A 10,604-nucleotide genomic window follows, 5' to 3' on the forward strand; every position below is an offset into this window, starting at 1 on the left:
GCTGGTATTGAGTTCCCGGTTGAAACAATGTTCCCCGCAAATTTGGAAGCATTGGTTCCATGGTTTTGCAGTCCTTTTTTTTTTTTTGGAGACGGAGTTTTACTGTTGTTGCCCAGGCTGGAGTGCAGTGGTACTATCTCGGCTCACCACCACCTCCACCTCCCAGATTCAAGCAATTCTACTGCCTCAACCTCCCGAGTAGCTGGGATTACAGGCATGCGCCACCACACCTGGCTAATTTTGTATTTCTAATAGAGACGGGGTTTCTCCATGTTGGTCAGGCTGGTCTTGAACTCCTGACCTCAGGTGATCCGCTTGCCTCAGTCTCTGAAAATGCTGAGATTACAGGTATGAGCCACCACGCCCGGCCCAGAGTTGAATCTTCACACATGCAGAGGCAATGGGAAGGCCTGGGACTCTGGGAAGGGGAGCTGTAACTGGCTGGCTCATTAAGTTCACAGAAACCCTGAAATGCGGGTTTATCTGGTTCTTTCCATTTTATATATAGGAAAAAACTGCACCTAGAGAGGTTAAACTGTGTGCCCGAAGTCCCCCAGCCAGGAAAAGACTGAACCAGGGTTTAGTCAGGGTGGAACCCCACACCCACAGTGCTCCTCAGAACAGGAAGGCCTGGGGAAGTTCCTTTTCTCATGGGGCCTCTGGAACCCTCCCCATATGAACTCCCTGCTTGTATCTCCTTGCTGCTCTTACTTGCCCTAAGGGTTTGAGAATTTTGTTGAAACATGACTTCAGTTTGGTGGCCCCACTGTGTCACTGGGTTCAAGGTTGAGACCATGTGGGTAGCACAGATGAAGGGACAGCCTCTGGATTTTGGTTGCTCCTTCTAGCTAGGAGGAAGAGGAGGGTGTCTTAGTCTGTTTCCTGTTGCTGTAATAGAATGCTGCTGACTGGATAATTTACAAAGAAAATAAATTTATTTCTGGCCAGGCACGGTGGCTCATGCCTGTAATCCCAGCACTTTAAGAGGCCAAGGCGGGTGGATCACCTGAGGTCAGGAGTTCGAGACCAGCCTGGCCAACATGGTGAAACCCCGTCGCTACCAAAAATACACAAATTAGCTGGGTGTGATGGCTTATGCCTGTAATCCCAGCTACTCGGAAGGCTGAGGCAGGAGAATCGCTTGAACCCAGGAGGCAGAGGTTGTAGTGAGCTGAGATTGTGCCATTGCACTCCAGCCTGGGCAACAAGAGTGAAACTCTGTCTCCAAAAAAAAAAAAAAAAAAAAAAAATTATTTCTTACAGTTTTGGAGGCTGGGAAGTCCAAGGCTGAGGGGCTGCAGCTTGTGAGGACCTTCTCACTGCATCATAACATGGCAGAGGGCATCACATGGTGAGAGGGAAGAGCCTGTCAACTCAGGTGTCTCTTCCTCTTCTCATAAAGCCACCAGGGTGACCATGGGGGCCCCACCCTGATGACCTGATCTAATCCTAAATACCTCCCGAAGGCTCCACTTCCAAATGCCATCAACATAAGAATTTGGGGATTAAGTTTCCAACACCTGAAATTTGGAGGACACATTCAAACCACAGCAGAGGGTAATAATACCTGCCCACCTAATGGGGCAGGATCCAAGGACCTGGAGAGGAAAGGAAGAAGGAGCTTCTTAATGCATTTCAATTCAACTCTGTCCATACTGCTGGCCTGCCTGTTTAGGGCACATTGTGGGGTTGCCAGGAAACAGTGGTGAGTGTCCTCCCAGCACTCACACAGGGAGGACACAGGGTGTGAGGATTGCTCAAGCAGATCTTCTTTCCACAGCTTGAGGACTAGGGAAGCATGCCCAGAGGAAGTCATGGGTGAGTCAAGGGTGAGTGGGACACAGAGCGAGAGGGAAGAACAGAAGACAGCATACTGGGGAACTGAAAGAGATTTCGAGTAGGAGGCAGAGAGCAGCCAGGCATGCAGGACCCCAGAGGCCTCAGTAAGGAGTTTGCTCTTTGGGGAAGAGTTCTTGATTGATTCAAATGAGTGACGTGGTGTGAACTGCATTTTAGCAAGACTCTACTGAGGTGTGAAGATGGCTTGGCAGGGCAGGGAGGGGCAGCTAGGAGGCTGGTGAGGTTGCTCAGAGGAGAGGATGGAAACCCAGCCTGGAAGGCTGAGAAGAGAGGCAGGTAGGACGCAGAATGGAGTGAGGGGCAAAGCCTGTGGGGTCTAGGTGAAGGGGCTCATCTCTCCTGTCTGGGCAAGGTGCTTCTCGCTCTGCTCAGGGTCCAAGGTGGGGGTTGTTGAGGGGCCATGTGCGGGGAAAGGAGCCCACCAGGCTGTGCTGGACTTGCTTGCAGCCCTGCTGGGACCATGTGAACTGCGACATGCCTCAGGCCCAGTCCTGAGCCTTACCAGAATAACTAGGGCCTGAGTCCCAGGTCCAGGCTGTCATCCCCTCCAGGTGGGTGCTGGGTTCCAGAGGGGCTACTGCTGCAGCCAACTGTGCAGGGGGCCTCCTCCCTGCTTTCTAAGGAAGCCTGGAGCAGTGAGCTTAGAGGTCTCTCTCCAAGGGAGTGATTCCAGCCACTGGGGGCTGCAGGGGCCAGTGGAGACCTAGAGACTGCCCAGAGGACAGAGAGAGGAGGAGAGGTGGGGAGTGGGCCACCCTCTGCCCTTCCCTGAAACCCTGCCACCTGAGCCCCCTCTTCTTACAGTTTTGTAAGTAGAAGTCCTCAGAATCATCCTCCCCGATGTGGGGTATGTGGCCTCACCCTGTCCTGCTTCCAAGCCTGTGTCCAGGCCAGCCTTGAGCTCCAGGTGTGCACACATCTGCCCTGATTTCTACGGCATAAAGGGCCTCAATCTCAGCACCTTCCCCATAACCTGCCCCTCTCCTGTGTTCCCCTCCACAGTGAATGACACCTCTAAACCCTGGATGCCCAGCCAGAGTCCCCAGAGACACCCTGGGTCTTCTTCCTTCTCCCTAGGCTCTCCAGCGTGGTCCAGGCCACATTGTCTTGCCCTGAGACCATCTCACTGCTAGTCTTCCCACCTCCAGCCTCACCTCCCCGGGACTGTCCCCTCCCTCCCATCTGCTCTTCCTTAAAAAAAAATTTCATTCTCACATTGTGGTGACACTAAATACGATTTGCACAAATTCTTCCACAAATATCAAATATGATTTTCCTCTCTGATCTCCTTGCACAACATATTGGAAATTACAATTATTATTAAAACAAAAAATACATATATATTTATTTACTTGTATATTTATTTATTTAGAGACTGAGTTATTAGACTGGTTAATTTTTGTATTTTTGGTAGAGATAGGTTTTGCCAGGTTGCCCAGGCTGGTCTCGAACTCCTGGATTCAAGCGATCCTCCTGCCTCGACCTCCCAAAGTGCTGGGATACAGGTGTGAGCCATGATGTCCGGCCCCTCTGCTCTTCCTAAATGCAGCTCTGACGTGTCACCTCCTGCTTCAACACTTCCAGGACTCCCCATGGCCCTCAGGTGAAGTCTGAGCTCCTGATGACGTGGTCCTTCGTGTCCTGGCCTCTGACAACATTCCAGCCTCATCGCTTGCCTTCCTTTTCCAGAACATTCTCTCCGGCCACATCAAAGCACTTGCATTTCCTCAATCCTGAAACACCTCCTCGCTTCCCCAGCCTTTTGCACATGGCTGGAATACTCCTCCCACTCTTTCTTATTTATTTTTTGTATTTTTAGTAGAGGCGGGGTTTCACCATGTTGGCCAGGCTGGTCTTGAATTTCTGACCTCAAGTAATCCACCCACCTCGGCCTCCCAAAATGCTGGGATACAGGTGTGAGCCACCGCGCCCGGCCTCTCCTCCCCACTCTTGTGCCTGGATAACCTTTATTTATCCCTCAGATCCCAGCCCTCACAGCCCTTTTCCAGCAAAGCCTTCTGGTGGCCAGGCTGGTTAGGCGCTTCCTTGGTTTGCTCCTGTCCCAACATTGATTCATTCATTCAACAAATTTTTATGGCGTGCCAGCGATGTGCTAGGCCGTCCAGCCATTTTGAATACACTGGGAATCAAAACAGACAACAGCCCCTGCCCCTAGTGGAGCTTACACTCAAGTGAGGGGAGGGGAAAGGCAGACCATAAACAATATGCAGTCAATAAGTAAAGGATACCACCGTAGGGTGGTGTGTGGTAGAGGGGATGGTGCTGTGGGAACAGTGGAGCAAGTGGGAGGTCGGGGATAAGGGGCTGGGAGTGAGGAGGGGTGGCCTCATTGAGATGTTAGCCTTGGGGCCAAGACGTTGTCAATGCCCTCCAGCCACAGACTCCTAGGAACACAGGGGCATCTGAGTAAGTTGGGTTTGTGACTATGTGCTATCATAGGGATAGCACATGCCATGGGAAACTGTGGGGCAACTCAGTAAGCTGTGTTAGAAAGGACTTACAGGATTTGGGTTAGATGACTTTTGAGTGCTTAAGAAAGCAGGGCTTCGGGCCGGGCATGGTGGCTCACGCCTGTAATCCCAGCACTTTGGGAGGTTGAGGAGGGTGGATCACTTGAGGTCAGAAGTTCAAGACCAGCCTGACCAACATGGTAAAACACCGTCTCTAATAAAAATACAAAAAGTAGCTAGGCATGGGGGTGCGTGCCTGTAATCCCAGCTACTCTAGAGGCTGAGGCAAGAGAACTACTGGAACCTGAGAGGTGGAGGTTGCAGTGGGCTGAGATCATGCCACTGTACTTCAGCCTGGGTGACAGTGAGACTCCATCTCAAAGAACGAAAAAAGAAAGCAGGGCTTCACTCTGGATTGTATGCTGTGCAGAAGCAAGGGTATTTCTATGGCTGAGGACATTAATACATTTTATCTAGAGGGAGGCAAGACTAGACCAAAGCTAGAGCTGTGATCAGTAAGAAGCAACAGCGTCTCCTATGAGCCAGGACAGGGGCATTATATTCGTTTCTGGGTCCACTGTAACAAATGACTACAAACTTGGCAGGTTAAAGCAACATAAATGTATCCTCTCACAGTTCTGGAGGCCAGAAATCAAAGTGTTGCAGGGTTGGTTCCTTCTGAAAGCTCTGAGGCAATCCTCCTGCTCCTTGGCTTGTAGACAGATCATTCTAACCTCCGCATCTTCCCATGGCCTTTCCTTCTGTGTCCCCGTCTTCTCCTTTTCCAGTTTTTTTTTTTGTTTTTTTTTTTTTGAGATGGAGTCTTCCCTGTCGCCCAGGCTGGAATGCAGTGGTGTGATCTTGGCTCACTGCAACCTCTGCCTCCTGGGTTCAAGCAATTCTCTTGTGTCAGCGTCCCAAGTAGTTGGGATTACAGGAGCACACCACCATGCCCGGCTAATTGTTTCGTATCTTTAGTAGAGACAGGGTTTCACCATGTTGGCCAGGCTGGTCTCAAACTCCTGACCTCGTGATCCACCCGCCTTGGCCTCCCAAAGTGCTGGGATTACAGGCATGAGCCACCACTCCCGGCCTCCTTTTCTGTCTCCTATTAGGTCATTCCTGGATTAGGGCCCATCCTAATGCAGGACGATCTCATCTGAAGATCCTTACCTTAATTACACTTGCAAAGATCCTACTTCAACTGTGACATTCTGAGGTCCTGGATGAATGTTTTAGGGCCTACAAGTCAACACCCACTGCAGGGATGATTGGTCCTTTTTGTGGCTTGGACAATGTTCATGTTTTATTTGTGCTCAGACATGACAGTGGAGTGGCCCTGTTTGTGTCGTGATCCATCGTGGTCCCAGGTGGTTTGTCTGTTGCTGATGTCCTGTGAAGTCATTTAGGTTCAGCCGGAGAATATCGAAGCCCCGCTGGGCTCCAGGCGGGCTCCAGGAGGTCAGGGCCTGCTTTTCTCTTTCTCAACGTAGGGACAGGGAGCGAGGGAGCCCTGCTGATGCCTGGGAGAGAGGCCCAGCCACAGGGGCAGGGCAGGCATGTGCCCTGAGGGTGGAAGGAGCAGCCAGAAGCCCATGGGCTACAGGGGAGCGAGCAAAGGGAAGCAGAGAGGTGATGGGAGGGTGACGGCGTGCAGGGCAGGGTGAGGCTGGCTCTCACTCAGAGGGAAATGAGGGGCCGCAGAGAAGCAAACATGACCAACTGTGGAGGGAGCGAGTGTCGGGGGAAGAGCCTGCCTGGAGTAGGTTCAACAGCAAATGGAGGAGAAGAACTAGGGACAGAAAGTGGAGCAGAGAAATGGGAGGGCGGCTGGGGCAGCTGGCGGGGAGTGGAATCAAGAGGGTTTGCTTCATTTTCCATGAAGGAGAGGACAGTAATGGTGAGTCTGGATGCTGCTGCCAGTGACCCAAAGGAGAGGGAGGACTGCCGCCAACAGGATGGGGCACAGTGGGAGCAGGTGCCTTGATGGGGGAGGCGGGGATGTGGGGGCTGCCGAGGCAGGCAGGCTGGGAGCCGTGGTGAGGGGCTCAGGGGTGCACTTCCTGCTGGTAACCCTGCCCCTGGCTATGGGCGCCAGCCTCTATGGGGAGCTGCCCAGGCCCAACCTGGCACAGCTGTGGAGACTCAGTAGTACTTGAAGGCCCACATACCACAAAGGGGACAGAGATAGAGACAGAGGGGACAGGAACTCGAGAAGGAAAAAAACTCAGAAAGGGAACAAAATCCAGAGCCTGTCACAGATGTGGAAAGAGCAGGGGAGGAGCCTGGGCTGGAGACTCCCCTGCACCGTCCCTGCTCCAAAACCTCAGGGCCGGGCTAGAATCCCCACTGCATGGCTTGCCAGGGCTGTGACCTGGGTCTGTGTACCCTGAGCCTCAAGTTCCCCATCTGTAAAATGCGGGCACTGCCAACCTCCTCTCAGGGCTGTGCCCGGGGGAATTAAGGAGGTAAGTCACACAAAGTGCCCGGCAGTGAGCCAGATTATCTTCCCTCCCTCTCTCATCTCATGCCCCACAGCCCTGAAGGTCTTTCAAAAGTGGGCACAGGGCCCAGCCTGCTGGCGGAGGCTGGAACTGCACCCATGCCCCTGTTAAAGGTAGAAGCTTCAGCATCCAATTCCCTCCAGGGAACAGGCAATGGTTTTATTCCCTCTCCACAGAGAACATCCAAACTCCACAGGCATTCAAGGACCTTCCCTCCACCCCGGCATATGCCAGACTTTAGTCCACTCTGCCCCATCTGTGCTCCCACAGTAGCCCCTGCGTGGAGCACCCTCCCCTCCACCACGTGGAGACATCCAATGTCATGCTCTTTGAAGCCCCCCCTCCCCTCCCACAGGCAGAACTAACAGAGAACTCTCTCTCCAGTCTTTTTTTTTTTGTGATAGACTCTCGCAGTGTCACCCAGGCTGGAGTGCAGTGGCACGATCTTGCTCACTGCAACCTCTGCCTCCCGAGTAGCTGGCATTACAGGTGTGCGCCACCATGCCCGGGTAATTTTTGTATTTTTAGTAGAGATGGGGGTTTCGCCATGTTGGCCAGGCTAGTCTCGAACTCCTAACCTCAGGTGATCCGCCCGCCTTGGCCTCCCAAAGTGCTGGCATTACAGGTGTGAGCCACTGAGCCCAGCCGTCTTCAGTCTTCTTGAAACACCTGGACTTTTCTCTAGATCTGCTAAGCTGTGAGAAAGAGAGCACTAGAACACCTGCTTGTCTCCCTGCGTGGAGAGATTCATGAGAGGCCAGGGACCCCCTTATTCACCTGCTACCCCATGGATTTTCTATCATCTGAACCTGACCATTCACTGCCCGTGCTGAGACCTTCCCAAGGAAGCCTCCCCTGCTCTAGGTGAGGGTGTGTGTGATGTCAGTTTCTCTGCATTTTCCAAAATATCTACCTGAGCATGTCTTTTTTTTTTTTTTTTTTTTTTTAAGAAAAATATCCTTCAGTGCCTTCCTGGTAATTCCCTAGCAAGGCTTACAGGGTAGGCTCTCCTCCCCGCTCCCACTCACCAGCCACCCCCATCCCATGTCCTCTTTCCACACCCCTCTCATGGTGGCCCCTCTGCTGGGAAAACCATGGTCCACATGCCTCAGGTAATAAATTCCTATTGCTATTCTCGCCGGCTCCATCCTTCCACTCGAGCTGTCAAGGGTCTAGACAGCATCTGAGTGCGTGACTGTCTCCCTCTAGGTGAGCCTCTTGTAGTAGCTGGGGTAGCAGGGGTGGTGCACTTCCATAGGCCCAAGTCATGGACGTCTGATCCATCCAAGTTGAATGAAGCAAGTCCTCACTGCCATAGTTTGCTCATTTGCAAAATGAAGGGTCTAGACAGAACCTCCCAGGTCTCTTTTGACTCTGAAATTCTGACCTATATTTAGTAGTGAGCAAATTTTAGGCAAACAGTCATCAAACAGCTGATCCTGGGCCAGGATCCTCTGGGGAACGGGCTGTTCAGTCAGCAGATGTCTTTCTCCACAGGATTTACCACCGTCTCCCACCCTGGGGAGGGGAACGTGGGTCGACCTTCCCTCCTTAGCAGGTGGCCCATCAATGGGCACAGGATTTCGGGGAAACCAGCAGTCACTTCTCATCTGGGGTGGGCCTGTGTCCCAAGATAGGGACAGGCTGTGTCCCTCAGCAGCACTGTGCTCACATGAGTATGAGGCCACTGCTGATCCTGGTAGTGAACAGAAGGGGCTCATCCATCTGTATTGTCATCCAGAGCTAATTAGGGTAAGAGGCAGTTGAGCCCCATCTTGGAGTGCTTATCTCTGAGGGCACCTAAAACATAACTGGAATCAGAAGTATGGCGCCAGCTAAGCCAGGTTTCCACACATACATGCCTCCCCAGTTCTGCTTCCGCTTAACTGGGCCCTTAAAGTACATGAAATATCAGCCGGGGGCCGTGGCTCACGCCTGTAATCCCAGCACTTTGGGAGGCTGAGGCAGGCAGATCACCTGAGGTCAGGAGTTTGAGACCAGCCTGGCCAACATGGCAAAACCCCACCTCTACTAAAAACACAAAAATTAGCTGGGCATGGTGGCTGGTGCCTGTAGTCCCAGCTACTCGGGAGGTTGAGGCAGGAGAATCGCTTGGCTTGAACCAGGAAGCAGAGGTTGCAGTGAGCCGAGATCGCACCACTGCACTTCAGCCTGGGGTACAGAGTGAGACTTTTGTCTCAAAAAAAAAAAAAAAAAAAAATCCTTGCAGGTATGTATATTCTGTTGTGCCTTCTTTGAAATGCCAATCCAAGTTTCACTCTGCAACTGATTCTGAAAGCAAGAATGCATGGTGGCTCAGTGGCTCACGCCTGTAATCCCAGCACTTTGGGAGGCCGAAGCAGGCGGATCACGAGGTCAGGAGTTTAAGACCAGCCTGGCCAATACAGTGAAACCCCATCTCTACTAAAAATACAAAAATTAGCCAGACATGGTGGTGCGTACCTATAATCCCAGGTACTTAGGAGGCTGAGGCAGGAGAATTGCTTGAATCTGGGAGGCGGAGGTTGCAGTGAGCCGAGACCGTGCCACTGTGCTCCAGCCTGGGTGACAGAGCAAGACTCCGTCTCAAAAAAAAAAAAAAAAGGAAAAGAAAAAAAAAATGCATGGCATAACCTTCTCATCAGGAAGGACTTTATCTCAGCTATATCTAACATACTTTAACACACTTCCAGTAAATTGTTCAGTTTGGACATCTTTTAAAGAACTACAAAACAGGCCAGACTCGGTGGCTCACGCCTGTAATCCCAGCACTCTGGGAGGCCAAGGCAGTTGGATCACCTGAGGTCCGAAGTTCGAGACCAGCCTGGCCAACATGGTGAAACCCCGTCTCCACTAAAAATACAAAAACTAAAGTGTATGCCACCTATGGACCAAGCATATCCCCACCTTAAACTCTGGATTCAGACTAGAGTTTCAATCCTGTCTTCAGTACAGGGGGCTCATAGGGAAGTTTGTTTAGTCTCAGTCTGTTTTCTCATCTATAAAATGGGGATAAAAACAGAATTCCTCTTGGGGCTATGAGAACTAGATGACATGCTGTAAATGGATACACGGTAGATAGGTAGGCAGGTGCTCAGTGATTGTTCACCACTACCAACAGTACCATCTTCACTAAAACGAGAGGAAGGTATTGTCCTGATGAGGACACTCATTTTTACAGACCCTGTGGGGAAGTCAACTCTTTGCACAGCTGATGTTATGAATTTCTGTTCTTCAGAACGTTGCTCCTCCTACGAGTCCGCACTTGACCCAAGGATCTGGAACCTAGCTGGCATCTTCATCTCAAAGCCACATGTAAGTCTCACAAACACAGTATACTTACTGCAAATGAGATTCCGTATGCAGGCATATTCCTTCAATTCAAATTCTTGCTGAAATCCCTCCTAAACTTACTTACCTTTAGCTTCCGTTTGCTCCTGTGTCACCAAGCTATGGCTCAAATGCACAGAGCTCTAACCACAGGGTGGGTGATAGGGCTTATGCAAATGCCCTAAAGCCCGGTCTCCCGTCATGAGGTCTCCTGATGAAGGGCACCAAGCACTTCAGAACCAACGCTGCTTTGTAAGGCTTCAGTCTGGGGACTAGATTCTCTCATTAGAATTTCCACACTCATTTAGGGCATCTTTATTTGTAATATAATGGGGATGGAGCATTGCCTCCCAAGCCCAGTGACTGTGCCTTTAGCAAACATTTCCAGATGGCAGTGGCAATCAGTGACTGAGAGACAAATTCACAGCCTGCACCCAAA

This window comes from Gorilla gorilla, chromosome 1, assembly GCF_029281585.2.
Source record: "Gorilla gorilla gorilla isolate KB3781 chromosome 1, NHGRI_mGorGor1-v2.1_pri, whole genome shotgun sequence".
In the NCBI taxonomy this organism is placed as follows: domain Eukaryota; kingdom Metazoa; phylum Chordata; class Mammalia; order Primates; family Hominidae; genus Gorilla; species Gorilla gorilla.